We start from the raw sequence: 18,107 nt of genomic DNA on the forward strand, positions 1-18,107 counted from the left end.
AGCCCCCTGGCAGGACCTGTGCTCCAAGTCCGTCTCAGTTTGCTGTGGTTTAGCGTCACACCCAGGCGGGACAGTTCGGCTCTCTGAGTCATCAGAGAACAAGAAGACATCATTAACTTAATAGATTTCAGATGAAGGGCAAACATTGGTTTTAAACTGTGACACTCACCACAAACATGTCGTCTTTTAACTGCTCTCTGAACAGCAGGTGTGGAGTAACACCTCATTGTTGTGGATGGGATGATGTGAAGCTCTTTATTTGGTGCGTCACCCCTTTTAAACAGCGTTCACCTGCGAGCTTCCTTCTCTCAGCACATGCAATAATAAAGACAACATTTTAGCTTCAAGGCGCAGCAATATGCAGGTGATGATAGAATAGATACAACTCTTGCCCTATAATTCACATCATTTATGTCATTAATTCCTCCAGGTGCAGATGTGAACTGTGACCTTGATCTCTCAGAACGTTCCTTGTTTTTATATTGACTTAATATTTGCTGTGTGCAAATGGTAAAAACTTCACTTTAATAGGTTTTAACATGTGCTAATATTCACTTATACGGTTTCTTAAATCACAGAATGAACTTGTTTGATGAATTGCAACATAAAAGTCACCAAATCTGGAAGTCGACCACTTGGTGTTTAGTGTTGAAAATGGCTCCTCTTTGGTGGTCAAAGGTCACTGTGACCTCTCAAAACACATGCTTTGCCTTTTGAATGTGATATCTCAGGAACACCTCAAGGGAATTCTTTAACATTTGGCACAAATGTTTACTTGAACTCGCATATTTATTGATTGAATTTTGGTGTTCAAAGGTCAAGGGCACCGTGAACATAATATCTCAAGACCACCTTGAAGGAATTTCTTTGATCAGAAATCTGCACTGGTTGCTGGGGGCATACAACAGGAGTGTGGTATTTCTCATTAGTTTGGTCCAATGTCCCATCAATTAACATGGAGGAGGTGGAATTTATGAAAGATACTGCAGGCAGCCAGCAGGTGGTGATCACAATGCTTTGACTTCGACACATTTGGCAGGTTTGATGTTATAGCAGGTGTTTAACGTTTAATAAATTCATAACCTACAACTCCAAGCTGAAAGACACACAATGAACATGCAAACCTTGACTCTACGATTTGATCATCTATTAACTTATTAACTTATGTCTTGTTAACCACACATTGATTGAAACCTATCATCTGTGTTTTATTTAATCACCTATCAAGGTTTTCTCTCTTCTTTCGCTCATGATAATACTCAAGACCTTTACACACTGTTCACAGAGGATAAAGGTTTATGACTCACTCACAAACATTTTCGAAAGTTGCCAAGTATTTCGGTCTGAATGACAAAATGCTCCTCCTCAATGTACTTAACAAAGAAGAAAGAGGAAACTGAAGAGCTCTTGTTTGCATAGCCCTACTCTCTCACACACACACACACACACACACACACACACACACACACACACACACACACACACACACACACACACACACACACACACACACACACACACACACACACACACACACACACACACACACACACACACACACACACACGTCATCATCTGCCCCAAATCAAATAAACACAGGCCCAACTCCTCCAGTCTCAAAGGTTAATGGAGAATAGTGTTTCCTTCAGTCATGGTCCAATGTTTTATTTATTTATTTTAATTATTATATCAGGTAATAGTATCAGGCCCTATGGAGAGTTAACTCAGTGTGATTGTCCCTTAAGATTTAATGTCACCTGAATAGCAGCACTAAATAATGTTTAATTAGCCTTTTGAAGCCTTATAAAACAGACACCATCATAATTAATCTGTGAGATTGAAGTGAAGATTACACTTTTCACTTGGCTTGATGTTGTCATTAAACAACTCTACACACAGAACAACATCAACGACATATAAAGTGGTGAGAATTTGAATTTGGTTTATGAACTTAAATAGAAATTCTCCCATCATTGATCCGTTGATTGACAAATCAGCCTTTTGAAGAGCTCTTGTCTTATCACTGCTGTATCCTCTTCACTTGTCTCCATGATTTGTGAGATCAATTAAAATAAAATAGGATCAATGAGCATATCATACCCATCATGCACTGACATAACAAATGAAAGTTGTTATTATAAACCACACATCAGTCCATATATATGTTGTCAGATAGCATGAGCCTGCAGGTGGTGCTGCAGCTCCTGAGCTCTTCAGTGCTGAGGAGCTTGTAGCATTAACATATACTGGCATCATAGAGACATGATCATTTAAGTCACTTAAGTTTGGTATTGTTCTGCCACACAGATCAATATATTCATTGTACCCAGAAGTTCTTATTAAAATCATAGTTCTGTTCAATATTTGCAGTCAGAACATTATTACAGGCTTCAGGTAAATATTGGTATAGAATTTTACATGGTTACAAAACAAATACACAAAATAATGATGTTCATGTGGTGATGTGAACTTCTGACCATAGCATGTAAATTGAACTGTGTTTGCTTGTTTTCAAATTGAAGCATCCTGTGTGTTGCAGTGGATTAAGCCAATGTCAACAGAGAGCTAAGCTTTAAACAAACTCTGCTTTAGGGACAGTCAACTGCTTCTAATCTGGGACCAACAGCCATAGAGTCCGGTCTATTAGAAAACAAATGCTTACTCACTGCGTGGCAATCGGTCTTATTATCACGTCTCCCTAATTGAGAAAACAACATAACATAGGAAAAGATTTGTTTGAAAATGTAAATGCAATAGATTCCACAATGAGTAACTATTAGCAACTGTGGAGAGTGTGTGTGTGTGTTTCTATGTTTATATCAATATATATATCAATACATATATAATGACAATGTGTGTGCCATATAAAGTTGGCTGCAAAGAAGCCAAATCAAATTTCCATAAAACGTTATTTGGCTACAGGTAATAGAACAATGCTGAGGGAGTTAAAACATAACACATATCTATGAAAATAAACCATGTTCTAAACTTGGTAAAGATCTGATGAAATTAATAGCAGAGCAGGAAATATGTGAATCTCTTTAGAAAGAGTTTTGTTGATAGAAGAGCTCCAACCCTCCTCACACTTGAAAAGTTAGGACCAAACACATACAGAGCAGCAGAGAGTCACACTTCTACTAAAATGTACTCAGCTGCGTTTGAGATATTTGAGACTGCATCAGAATCAAGTGCAGTACTCTGCAGTATTCTGCCCTGACTTTAGTATTATATTTGACACCTTGAAAAGTTTTACATTGGCAAACATAAACAGTGCAATACAATAAAACAGCAGCTCATCTATATGATGTTGCTCATAGAGTTTTTGGAACATATGGAAACAACAGAAACCTATGAGGTCTTGCTGATTAAGCAACATATTTTGACTGTGGCAACTAGTCGGACATAGAAAGAAATAGCAATCGCATTGGCAATATCTTTTCTAAAAATCAAACCTTGATTCAGTGCGGTCAAATCGCGGGGCTGTGGAGGGTTTGCACCCTGGCACTGGGAGCAGATTGTACTGAATGACTAACCTTGTCTGTGAGCCGCTCACCATGGCTGGCGAGCTGCCACTGGGAACACTGGAAGTGTGAAAGGGATAGCAAAGCCTCTCAATTGGCTTCCAAAGCCGAGCTTAGTGAGGCCTCTTTTCTTCCTTAGTGTGACGAGCCGACGAGGCAGGATCTCCAAGAAGCCTGTCACTTTGACCTAATCCGCTTTCGGCCCAGCTGTGGGGGAAAGTCACCTCTTAGTTTTATCACATTTGAATGCAAACAAGGCCGGAAGGGTGCTTGTGTGTCACATCGGAGGGCCTGTGAGCTCCTCTGAAAGGGAACCCCTGTAGTCAAGGAGAAAAATGTGACAGGCAGCTCTATCATTGCTCACCAGCCAGACAATTTGAAAAATATTGCCTCTTTCAAGGCGCGCTCTGCTTTTTGGGGGCCTAACCCAACACAGCAGGCTGTTTAGCATCTCCACAGCCATGCGATTGCTCCTGATAGCCCCATTAGGAAGACTCATTGTCAGTGTTAAACATTGCGTTGGAGCTCAGAGGATTAACTTCAACAATCCAGTGGTCGACATTTGCATACATTCATTCATATAAAACTTTTACAACCTAAATAACCGGACAGTCCTCCCTTTGGAATGCTGTATGTGAAATAACCGGGTTACATGATGTAAAGATGTTTGATTAAGATTTGAATGTGGTCTTTCAGTTTGAGAAAAGGACTTATTGATTTCATGTTCAGAATTTGTAAAACCCTGCGCTTACACTCAAATGTTTGAGTTTAGATTTCCTGCCTGCAGCTTCAACTCTCTTCCTCACGCTCACCTTTGATTCTGTGAGCACATTAAAAGTCTGCTCTCGGTTTTCCCCTTTCTTCTTCTGGGCTTGGATTATATTTTTTTGCAACAAGTTGGTAAAAATTACCCAACCAATAGAATGCCAGAGATCCAGACCGAGTTGAGGTGCATTATGTGGATCTTCAATGTGTATCTCCCCAAGGAGAAAAGCTGAAGCTAGATCACAGGAAATCTATATTTGAGTGGAAGCACGGGGTATTGAGGGAAAACATAAAAAAATCTGCTCTCAAACCAGAAGACCACGCTCTTGAATAGAAATAGTAAAATAACATTTTGTTGCACATTTCAACACAATTCTGTAAATAATCTCCACCTTTGTAGAGATGTTTCAAGACCATTTTCCCATTTTCAACAGTGTCAGAGGAATTTCTGACGCTCTACACCTCTACATCCTGATTTGGGTGCAGCCTATACATCACTGCATGTGCTTGTTCCACTGATAACAGTGTATGAGCCTCAGAACAGCTTTGTCAGACTTAACTGTAAAGAAAATCAGGAGTGTGTTATAAACACAATGACCATTTGACCATTGATCTGCCAAACACACAATGCAGACTGACCGAGTGATGAGGGCATTAGCAGATGTGGAGGCTCAGTAGTAAATTGTGATGCAGTGGACTAATAAAGCTACAGTATGTGTATATATATACAGTATATATGTATAAATTATGTGCCTTCCCTGTGATCTCTGAGATGAAGAGTTCTTCCGCAAGAAGCTTAAATCCCAAAAGATCTACAGAGCAGCTCAAGAGTTTCATTAGGTTGTGTACATTTCAACACATTCAAATATACAGTACTTCCTAAGCAGTGGAAACACTGGTTTGAGGAGGGAAAGGTCACACACGAGAGCAGCTCATGGAGAGAAGTCAGCAGAATGAATGATTAACATCCGAATCACGGCGGAATAAAAGGAAATATCAACAAGTGCTGATTGTTCCAAACCACATCTGCGTTGGTGCTGTCCTCCAGCTACCACCTCGCTGTGACAGGCTGCGCTGGGTGAAATGATGAATGGCTTTAATAAGGTTTCACCTCACGGTTACACCACAGGCAGATGAGACAAAACAAACATGTGTTTCTATGTGTTTTGAAGAGCATGGAGAAAACACACATGCACAGACTGGCTTTATGGCTCTCCTGTCTGCTCAGACTACTCATGGGTCCCAAGCCTGTGAACATCAAGGTTTCACACAAACTTAGGAAGTAAAGAGATTGTATTCGGATTTTAACAGCTGCTTTATATCATAATAAATAATAAGTGAATAATAAATCAGAGAAGCAAGTGTCACCTGTTTCACAAGAAATCCATTGAGACGCCTTAACAACAGCAGTAAGCATAAGCATAAACAGCAATGGTCACCATGGCTAGAAAGAAAAATTACAGCAAAAACTCCAACGATATCAAGAAAGAAAACCTAAGCACACAAAGTCTGATGATTTATGGAAAGGGCAATGGACAAACAACAGCAAGAAGAATGGTGCATACCTCCACCAAGTCTCAACAGTCTGCCTAAATTCTATCAAAAGGGTTAGGGTTAATCTTTAATTTTACAGATACACACACACACACACACACACACATATATATACACACGTGTGTGTGTGTGTGTGTGAAAAAGTTATCACCCTCTAATCAAAGGTGGGTGTCCCCCCCACCAGCAGCAACCACTTGTGAGTGTGAATGGAAAGCTCTACTCAAATTCAGATCAATGTTGAAACTAAACTCCTTAACCAGCACGTTGTCTAACATTCAGAGACCACCCAAAATCCTCTCCTGCCACTTGTCTGTCTCGCACACACTATTTGAACCACTGGCTGAGACAGACACCAGTGGTTCGAGCAGCTCAGGACCACTACGCTCCTTAGACAGGGTTCAGCCCTGGCTGTCTCTGAACTGGCTGCCTGTGATGGTGGTTCAAACGAGGAGTAGCCTGTTCTTCATACCACATTTCAAGCACTGAGCAAAAGTGTGTGCGCTGCTACTGGGGTCATTGTATAAATTCTTGGATCAATTGGACTTCTGTAGTTCCGAAAGAGACAGTTGGCTGTCAAATAAGATTTAATGGCTGAATTATGTCTATTTCTCTGTCTAGTTTTCTGTGTAATTGTTGCTGTTAAGACCCAGGAAGGATTTCGACTGGGGACAATCCTTTGTTGTACCTCCACCTGTAACCAGAGAGTCACTGGACCTCAGGAACGGCAATTTACTGTGGTTGTGATCGCACAAGTATCATCTGACAGTGCCCTTGCCACATTTTGTTTCAGTGAAGTACTGTAGTTGTGTCAGTGGCCACTGGTAATAATAGTATAGCTTTCCCCTCTGGGAGAAAGAAGCGAATGCAATCTCGCCACACCATCTCTCTGCTTTTAAGCCTCGCACACACTGCTGACATAAAACACAAATGCTCCTTTTATTACCTGGCAGTGATTGTTTGCTGAATGGGGAATGGCCTCCAGGAACCGACCGAGCATTCCAGAGCAGCGCTACAGTATTCCAGAGGGAGGACTGGCCATTGTGTCTCTGTTAGGTCAGCCTATCATGTGGCCCAGGAATTAAGGATGAGTTTGTAAATGGCTGGATTTGATCAGATTTTCTCTTTCAAGTCAGGTGCCCACCGGGGATAACATTCTTGCAGGTGTACAGTTTGTTTTGTAGTCCACAGTGTGTCTAATCTCACAAAGGCATTGAAGTGTGTTTATGGGACAACTTATTATACAACCTTTGATTAGATGGCCTTGTCTGCAGGAGTATTGTAATGTACTGCACCAAACAATTCACATTATCAGGAGATATGTTCTCATTTACCACTGGAGGTATCTGGTCCCACAAATAGGAATGAGACCCATACTGTGATCAGAGCAGCTCTTTTCTTTTCTGTGAAAGCTGTTTGTGGTGAAGTTCGTAATCTATCCAGCGTGAGATGGATAATCCAGTCAGGACACTGTTTCTGGAGATAGATGTCCATATCGAATTTATAAAATGCAATTTAGTATTCTGAGATGATATTTAAGTTTTGTACTAAACTTTTAAACTGACTATCTATAAATAAATGCTTGTGTAAACCTTTTATCAAAAATAATAGAGCAAATGACAAGGTGCGATGTGAAAGTAGTAGTTTTAGCATTTCTAAGGTCATGTTTGGTTTGGCAGCCTCATTGTTTTAACTAGTGTAGTGCCATTTTTAAACCTGCCTGTTTGTAATGAAATGTTCTCTTGACCTGTGTTAATGCTCGGGAGCTACTTCAGAATGATCCTTTGCTTTTAGCGAGTCCTCCTCAAACAGTTCTACAATATACTGACACTTTGAGTGCTGGATGTTGTGTGCAGAGTTTTTATTAAAATTCCATGGTGCAGAGTTGAGTGTGAAACCCTGAAAGGAAACTTCATGTTCATCCTACCTGGTTTATCCGCAATAAAGATGACATTGTCAATATTCTTCATACAAATGAAACAGAATTTGCTTTATTAGTATTTACATGTGTTTTATATACAAGGTTTACTTAACTACAGTCGTTTCATACATTACATGTCAGCAGTTTCAGAGGTTTCAGCTGGATATAAAGCATTGATGCAACATAACAAATGTGATTTACTATGGAAACAAATTGCTTGTTGTCATGATGGATATCAGCACCAGCAACACATGTGAATCTCTGTCAGTCCGATATGGTGAAGAAAAAGGACTGAGTGTATGATAATGAGCTGGTGGTGATTTAGACCTGCAGTTGCTGAAATTTATGTGAGGATGTAGAAGAAGAAATGTTTTACTCAGTCCGCAGAATGAAGGCCCTGCCCCCACTGACTGCTAAAGGAGCACCGGTCGCCTGATTATTCAATGTTTATTAATATTGAACATATCACTGGTTCAAGATTTCACACTGCACTTCCCTGTGCCTCTAACATGCCAAGTGTGAAGCCAATAAGATGAGAAGTTCACAAATATGTGTTTCTATTTGTGAAGATGTCTTAGAATATAAGTTTTACTGAGTGTATTATTGTTGACCTTGACCTTTGACTGATCAGGGCCAACAGTTAAGTTAACAGTTAATGAGAGATACTCTCTCATGTAGCTCTTCATGCTCACTCACTGTCCTTATATAAGCCCCATGTCAATCAGCATCAGTTATTTAATTATCATCCTCTCTGACATCACTGGTCTGGCCAGCTGTGTTTTTCTGAGCAGAGGATGACACCAACGGACACCTCTGACCTCACGCTGAACTAGTCTCTCAGCCAATCAGGCGGCAGCAGAGGTCCGCTCCTGCCGTTAGCTATAACTCTGAGGGCTAAACTCCAGATGGAACTTCCATCCAGATCAATAGGAAAAAAGGAGGAGCATCCAAAGGAGCTCCATGGAAAATATGTGTTGGTGGAGTGTGCGCTGATGCAACCTGCCAGTGCTCCTAGGGATACAAAAGGCCTCACCTGTTAAATGTGAGGGCCACTGGATGAGCCTGTCCGTTTGCTATGAAGAAAAGTATGCATCAGTGGCAGGCTGCCTGTGTCCTGACAAAGAGTCCTCCTGCCTATGGTCAGCCTGAAAGCCTCAACATAAATATCAACTTTCCCTTCTGGAGGAGGCCTCAAGCTGTCTAAACAATGACTGAGGGGGGACAGCAACAAGCAACATGAGGCAGCCATGGGAAAGCAGGACGCACATCTTAGGGAGCAGGAGGAAGACTCTGCCTTTATTTTTCTTATTCTGATAAATATGAACTTAGGTCCCACATATGGTTGCTCAACTTTTTATAGTCACCAGGTGCAGAGCTTCTCTGACTCACTACATTGTGTTATTTACATGTACACACTGCCATAAGCCACATTGAAATGTAGACAACGTGTGATGTTTGCAGCGGTGAGGTTAGACGGTAGCAATGTGTGCATTTGAAGGATTTCAAAAATATTCAGAAGTGATTCTGTCACTGATTTCAACACCTGACTTTCATTTAACGCTCAACATCAACTCAGTGCAGTGCCGACTATTGATTGTGAGTAATAGATTTATCTGTTCAGCTGAGATTTAAAAGTCCGCCCTGGTTTAGAAATGTTAAGTCCAATGCCAGACAAGTACACCGATATCAGATTATTCAGCATAACCGGTGTGAAAGGTGCCTCGGACCACAGTCCGACCAAAAAGTCAGAGGTCTGGATCCGAATCAAACTGAACCATGGGTCTGTTCATTTGCAGTGTGGAAACACTTTAATAGTTTGCACTGTTGGATCAATTGCTGCAAGTTGAACAGTTTCATAACCATCAGAACGTACGTATGTCATACAAAGTGTGCTCCCTGAATTACAATGTGAAACCAATCCTAACCAGATCATCAAACAACATTTACTTTGTTTTAGTCCTGTTTAGTCTTAAATGTCATTACAGGTGAACTTCAATGATAAAGCCAACAGTTAGTGTGGGTTAAAGTGCCATAACAAGCTGGTTTATTCAAAAGTGAATTAAAAGTTGCTACAGTGGTGTGGCACACCAGTCAGCAGGCTGGTGCACTGGAAGTATGCCATCGTGAGTAACAAACTATACAAACATTAAACCCTTTTCCCAAACAGAAAACACACCAAAACTAATACCAGTGCCACAGCAAACCACAAATCATCAAGTGAACTTCCACTGCACCAGCCACTCCTGTGACTGGGGGCCAACAACAGCTGTAGCACTAACAGAGACAAAATAGCAGATTAACATATGCTTAAAATACAGGAAATATAAAATAAATGGCAACCAGCACTTTGCCTGTAAAATAAATACAGCACATGTTATTTTCAGTCTAATCGCCTAACACAGTTTAAAAGTAAAATGCAGTCTCATACCTGCACTGCAACTAATTCTGGACCGTTATGACCCTTTACAAAAGAAACAATAGTTAAAAATAGTAAAAACCTCAACACATTCAATATTTACATTAAAATTCCAATACCTCAGGGTGCATTTGCACCCCTACATTACCCCGACAATCACACTTCTCTGATTAAAACAAAAGTTTGTTTGTCTTACCAAGGACATGTGATCACCAGGAATGAATGCTGACACACACCTGTGCTCAATCGACCTTTTAACTGCTGAGATGCTCTCCCTTGATTTGCCAAATTGTGCCTGGGTCCTAGTGTCCCCCCCTACATTTGGATCAGACCTTTGTTCAGACTTTCAGTTGTGAAAATGCCCTTAGACATCTTGGAGCACTATTGAGTCATTTCTTTTCAGATGGGTCCCCATTTTTTCGTAAGAACACACATGCACATGTATACACATGAGTTGTTTATTACCCACCTAGAGGTGAGAGTAACGTGTCAAATTATGCTGCAATGCCCCAACAAAGACAGAGAAGAAGAAAAGTGCGACAACATAGAGGTTAACAATGCTGGATAAATGACTTTCCAACATAAGCTCTGCAAATATTTTAAGAGGAAGGAAATGACAGATGGATACTCAATGTGTTGGGATAATAAAGAATATCAAGTTTTACAAGAAAACTCCAAAGGCACCTTCAAGTTCATCTCCATTTCATTGCGACCTCCACACCTAGTGTTTTCTTTTCCACCTCACTACATGAAGGATGTGCTACACATTGACATTAATTCCTTTGTAAACTGAGCAGCTGGTGCGTTGAACAGTGAGAGTGGCTCCGAGTCCAACTCTTCTTAAGAGATTTATGTAATTGCTCTTTCAACAATAACAAGCAGTGGGCCTACACTAGCATCACTGGTTGCAGGTCTCTTGTACAGAGGCCCATTCAAACTACAAGGGAACCTCTTTCAGCTTGCAAAAGATGTTTCTGAGTGTAATTGCATTACAGATCTTCAGAGGGGTTTTGATCTCTATTTCTCTTTTTACCTCTGCCAGACTTTGTCTGAACATCAGAGGCTGCAGATGAAAGGTCACCACAGGTACAGTAATGTTGTTGTCACTATTGTTTTCTTTGCAGTATCATTACCCTGACAGCTGACATGCAAGCTGACTTTTAATTTGTCACATAAACCTACTACCTATCATAGTGCCTGGAATAGGATCTGCATAATTTTCCCAGACAGCTAGTAGTCTGGGCTGATTCTGCTTCCAAAGCATGACATCTGGCACAGAAGAGAGCTGAGATTTTTTTTTTCTTCTTTCCCCTTCAGAATCCATGTCTTGTCACTTGTTGAAACTTGTTGTTTTAAAGCAACACAGCAGAGAGCTCACCAATTCAATCCTGGGCTAATGTTGCCAGCACAAATGACTAAGCCCTGCATTCATCATTATCATTCTAATCCTCAAGTTTCCATAGTTTATAGGGCTGTGCCATTGTAGTGACCTCACTGTGAACCTCCAAACCTCAAAAGACCTTTTTTTTATAATGCAGAGTAAAGTTTGCTTCTACAGTCAACATCTGGGCAAAAAAACTGAGCTCCTTCAACAGTGATTAGGAGCTCTATCACAGAGGTTGTTGAAGCATGCAGTTTTGGTGCAAACTCCAGAGTCATGCACGTTTACAATATGAGAGTGTCTTATCTCAGTAATTCCTCATGAAGCTCGTAAAGATATGTGCTCGATGAATGCGAGCAGAATAGTTTCCTAACTGAAGCAATGCAATCATGAAAACATACCAGTGACTGTCTGGAAGTAAAGATAACATGTGGCGAGGTCCTGCACAGGTAAGCACACCCAAGCTCCGAGAGGAAAACAAAGTTCAGACGTCTTGTCTGCTCCGGATTCTCAGGAGAAGAACTTAGAGAGGTGACAAGAGGTCCACTGAGGCCTTGTGGAATTAAATCATTTGCGATGTCCTACAGTAGCTTCAGAAAAATATTCTTACCAATTTAATTTTTGCTCACATTATTGTGTTGTAGATCTAATGATAAATAGATCAAATGTATATTTTTGTCCATTAATCTATACTCATCAAGGTCAAGTATTCAGACTGTGGTCAGGAGCATCCTGTTCCCTTCAATTATTGTTGAGATTTGCCTACAATCGGACTGTAGTCCACCTGTGGCAAACTGAATTTACAGGACATAGTTTAGAAAAGCACACACAGTTCACACTTTATGTCAGGGCAAAAAACAAACCACGACGTCCAAGAAACTCTGTGAACCTCAGTGATAAAACTGCGACGAGGTAGACTGAAGATCAGAGCGAGGATATAAAACCATTTCTAAAACTTTGAGTGTTTCGGTACCAGCACCCTTTCTAGAGTTGACCCTCAAGCCAAACTGAGTGAACAAGCAAGAGCCTTGGACAGGCAGCTGATCAAGAACCAAGTGGTCATTTTAACAGAGCTTCAGAAACCCTCAGCAGAGATGGGAGAACCAGAAGGATGGCAATCTTAACAGCTCTTCATCAATCAGATCATTATGGTAGAGAGGATAGATGAATTCTTTGAGTAAAAGGCATATGACTGTTTGCTTGGAGTTTGCTTGAGGGCAATAAAAAGGATTTTGAGAGCATGAGGAAAAATTGTTCTCTGCTCTAAAAAAAGGTTTGGGCAGAACTCCAAACACTTTGTCTGGAGAACACCAGGTATAAACACCAGGGAAACACTAATGTGTCTGCAGGACAAATCTCTTACTGTCCTTGAGTGACCCAACAAAAGCCCAGACTTCATCCCCTTAGAGCCTCTGTGGACAGAGCTGAAGACTGTAGTTTTTAAAAGTATGCCCATTGACTGTTACTCTTTCAAACGTTTCTATTGCCGTACCCCTTCGGTACTTTATTTCAAAAGTGAAAAATTAACCAAAAATGAACTACAAAAGGTTTGTGGACGCAGCTCTCTCTTGCTATGCACCAAAGGTTCGAAACAAACTCCCATCACCTATTTCTACGATCTTGTTTTTTATTAATTTGATCTTTTTCCTTTTTTTAACACCATTGTCTTTATTCTATTTTTTTTGCTAGTATTGTGTTTTTTTTTGTTTTATTGCTATCGGGTTCTTATTGATCAATCTTATTACATGTCTTTGATTGAATTGTAAAGCACTTTGAGCTGCATTTTATGTATGAAAGGTGCTGTATAAATAAAATGTATTATTATTTCATTATTATTACTCTGTTTAGTGAGTCAGAGAGGTGGAGCAGCAGCGTGTTACCCAATTGGAAGCTGTGACAGACGAATTGCTTTCACACATGCACTGAACCCCTAAACCTTTCAAGACACCTGGGGAAATTAAATGTTTTAACGCAAATGTTTGAATCAGTTGAACCGGACAATTACTCTGCCAGCTGCCAAATACAGTTTGCATAAATTCAGTTTGAGCCAATATATAAATAACAAATAGATAAAGGGCTGAGACAGGCTGATACCATGGCAGAATGCAAACACAATGTGATGACATCATAATCATGTTATCTGATGTACTGGCATTCCACAACAGTACAATAAATCCTTAATAGGCACATCGACCCAACACGAACAGTTGACCTGGTCTTACTCATTGTGCTGGAGGAGTGAATCAGAATCAGCAACAGAGAACAGAACTATAAACAATGGATGAAGTCCAATAGTTGTGCATAAGGATTGTGAATAAAAGTTCATAGACATGCTTCTCATTCACCAGTCACAGCTTTTGAAGAGGGTTGTTTTGGATATTATGCTGATGTGGTGTTGGTCTATCATCAGGCTGTTCATTACTCAAACTTATTTTAGCATGACTGTCACAACTGTTTGCAGGTTCCTCCAGCTGCCCTCTCTGCTGCGGGATGATCCGCCACATTCCTCAGCTTAAATCAACTGAGAAAGGTGTGAGGTGATGAAACCATCAAGAATGAGCAAATTCTATAAAGGAATCTTATATAGAGAGAGAGCGTTCCTGCTCTCTCTCTCTATAAAGACCCATCTCTGCTGTTACTAACCAGAGCTGGTCATGCACTAATCTGAAACAGGACACACTTTGCTTTAGGCATGAGAGTTTTCTCATCGTGTAATGGCTCAATATGCTTCAAGAACTTTTTACATCCTTATATTTGGAGAAAAAATTATAGCTTGCTGGGCGTAAAGCAGGAAGTCGTTTGTGTAGCTGATGCTTGCTTATTTGTTTTTCATGTCAGCATGGCCACAGGGACATACCTCCCATGTCCTGTCAGTGCAGTGGTTCATACGGTGCACGCCATGTGTCATTACTGCATTCTTCACACATTTTTACAGTCAAGGGAGCAGAGGGTGTAACAGTCTGATATAAACCTTTGTAGGGACAACTCATAATTTTGTTTGCCCCACATTGTAAGCTCTAATAACAGCGTGATACTCCGCCATATACTCCACAAATTGGTATGAGCTGCAAGCTAACACAAGCTCGAGAATCGTTTCTAATCCTTTTCATACGTGGAGTATAATTTCAGATACACGCCACACATGTGGTAAAAAGGCCTGCAGGAGAAAAAAAGTGTAATTAAGTGCATCTTGATGTTATTTCCTTTGGCTTCTCTGGGATTAAGCGCTCTGTCAATCACCTCCGGAAACAAAGGGGGACCGGGACCTCCAGCACGGCTTCATGTCTTAGTGTGTAACCACAGCACAACTACATGACACTTCAGTGCCGATGGCAGCAGAACTCTACCTGCGCCATACACTGATCCCAGTTAGGTGATGGTTGGCATGACTGCAAAATTAAAAACCCATGTAATCCTTTAAATATAGAGTTCTATGAAGTGTTTTACAGAATTTTTTTTGTCACGAATATCACAGGCACATCATGTCCACATTGTGACACCTTCACTGATATAGTTCAGGAGATATTGTTAGGCTCTCTGTACATTATGTGCATTGAAAGAGTTGTCCATTCTGAACTTAAAGTAATTACACCTCAAGATCGACTCCGCTGTGAAAGACGGGTTGAATTAACCCTAACCCTAACCCTAACCCTACAAAATGGAGGTAGGCAACCCTAACCCTAACCCCATTCAGGGTCTTTGGGCAAGAACTGAACTGACCCCCAATTTGCCCCTGAGGGCTGTACAGACAGTGGTTGAGTGATAGACAGTGTTGCCCATAGATGCACTGAATGAAATAATGGGTGAATGGAAAAACAGTACTGTAAAGCGTTTTGAGTGGTCATCAGGACTAGAAGAGTGATAAATAAATACAGACGATTTACCATTCACAGTCTCACAGACTGTGTGCCAACAGATGAATATTGTCTGATAGTCACTGGTGGGTTAGTCACCAGAAACAAATTATATCTAGACTAAACACAAAGTGTATTTTTGACTTCATCAACACTGTGCTGGCAAGTGTTGGCTCATTGTGGGAACTGTTGGGGTTCTCTAAGAGAATTATAGGCTCTAGGGACTTTTATGTAAAGTGCCTTGAGATAATGCATGTTGTAATGTGCAGCAATACAAATAAAATTGAATTGCATTGGGAGGATGAAAACACCCTTACCATTGTCACAACATGCTTGATTTAGGGGCCTCCCATAGAGGTAGCGCAGCTGTCGCTCTGGAGTGTTACCATGCTTATTGTTTACATGATGTGAATTCAGTAGCTCTGTGTGGTGTGTCCTCTAGCAGTATACTCCAGTGACATGCATGGTACAGTCATGTTTGTGCTCAAGTATTGATTAAAAAAGATTTAGGCCAATGTCTCTGTTCAAAAGTACAGAAAGTCTGTAAAGAGTATAATTGCAGACAAGCAATCCATCCATCAGGAGCCAATTGTCATTGTCTCGCAGGCAGACACATGGAGACAAAAAAAACATTCACACTCACATTCACACCTACGGCCAATTTAGAGTCTCTAAATAGCCTAACCCCAATCTGAATGTTTCTGTATTGTGGGAGGAAGCTGGAGTACCCGCGCAGATAGGGTGAGAACATGCAAACTCCTGGCCAAACTGGGATTCAAACCAAGAACCTGACCATGAACAGTGATTAGTACAGTGATGCAGTGGTACCACTTGAAATGTACATATGGGCATGTGATTGCTGGTTTATGATCCCCTTTAGAGTTTTTGACCAGGGAATTTACAATAATAGATTGAAAATACTTTCTACAAAACGAAGTACCTATTGTGTTCTGTGTTAGAGCAACTGATTCTCAGAGAAGTTCAGTCTTGAATGTCATTATTAATCTTGCGAGTACCAACAACATTCCATTAACCTCAAATGTGTTTGGGTGGAACCAGAAATCGCACGGAAACATATCTCAAAACCAGATCAAATAAAAACAAAACTATGTGCTTGGCTGGATACCACTGGAGGTAGGCAACGAGATTCTTTTTTCTTTGCTCTATTGAGCCCATCCTGTAAATTAAAAGATCTATGGACATACCTTTTAAAATCCCTTAATCCATGCATATGCAATTCAGGCAAAGCACCTTCACAAACAATTTTATTGCGTCTGTTTTACCGATAAGACCTTTTCAGCACTCAAAAGCATTTTACGATCAGACAGCAGAAGTTTAGCTCAGGGCTGTAGGTTTATCATTATCTGGCATGCTCCAACCTCGGCCGATTTTAACCAACAAATAACACATTCATTCAATCACTTCTCAGCCAAATTCAGATTTATTGTACAGTGTCTAAAGTGCCTGATATGAAATGTTTGATTTATGGATTGTTCAATTAAAATCTTCATAACAGCGTTTAGTTTTCCAGAGTATGTGTACCTTGTGTCTGGTGCATTCCTTGGCTATGATGTCATCGTTGGCACAGTTTGGACCATGATTGGCCCTCACTGCCATAATTGTAGTTATTAAGCAGCCCCTGTCTTAAATAATCAGTGCTCTGACAAAGACTGTGGCTTGCACAAGCCAAGCTTGATGCCTTCCAGCGCTGTTTGCCGTAAGGAACCATAAATTTGTCTTCATGCTGAAAGAAATATAACTGCACACAATGTTCGGCATTAAAGAATTAGGCGTTGCATAAATTAGGTGCCGACTCTGGATCGCAGCTTAGAGGGTGTGGGAGGCTGCTCGCACGAGGAACAGAGGCCGGGATGGCAGTCGGCTCACGCAGCGAGCAGCACAGTCATAGGTCTCCGAGTACCACCTCAGTGCAGGTGTTCACAGGTGCACTTCCCACAGACCGACGGAGGCTGGCACCAGCAGCTCAGAGGTATTCAACACCAGGGACCTTGGCAGTGACACACTAGTATTTATAGGAAAAACACCATGACGCACATCATTAGTGCTTCAATGATCTGCTGTGGGTGCTGCTGAAGGATGAGTCACTTTGTTCTTTGAGTTTAATAGAGAGTTAAAGAGTGTGAGATTTATCATCTGTGCATTATTGCATAGTCGCACTTGAAAAAAGGTAATTGGTAGATCGAGTAGTTCTTTTAATTGTCCAAAAGATCTTAATACATGCAAGAAGTCCCAACTATACATGCACTTGACTAATAGCAACTAGGTCTCAGCTGTTGATCATAATGTTTCACCCCATTTTCTTATGATCAAATCACTTTTTAAAACCAAACTTGTCATACATCATTGTGACAAGAATTAACTAAAATGACCATCTTTGTGAAAAGTGAATTTAACAAATACTTTGAGAACCATCTGTTAACATGGAGGAGGAGGGGTTTATGACATATATTGCAGCCAACCCCCAGGGGGCAATCAAAAGCCTTTGGCTTCATTGTTAGGGAGCCGTCATGTCGTCTATGTTTATATAGTTTATAATTTAAACCCAGCAAAAAAAACTAATTATAAACCATATAAAGATGGAAAGATGTGCCCATGTATCCCAAGTTGTACTTTAGTACTGCAGTACCAAAGGAGGTACTGTGGTAATTAAGCAGGTACCTATGTAGTTACTGAGCTA

Source organism: Hippoglossus stenolepis, chromosome 3 (assembly GCF_022539355.2).
Source record: "Hippoglossus stenolepis isolate QCI-W04-F060 chromosome 3, HSTE1.2, whole genome shotgun sequence".
Classification (NCBI taxonomy): Eukaryota; Metazoa; Chordata; class Actinopteri; order Pleuronectiformes; family Pleuronectidae; genus Hippoglossus; species Hippoglossus stenolepis.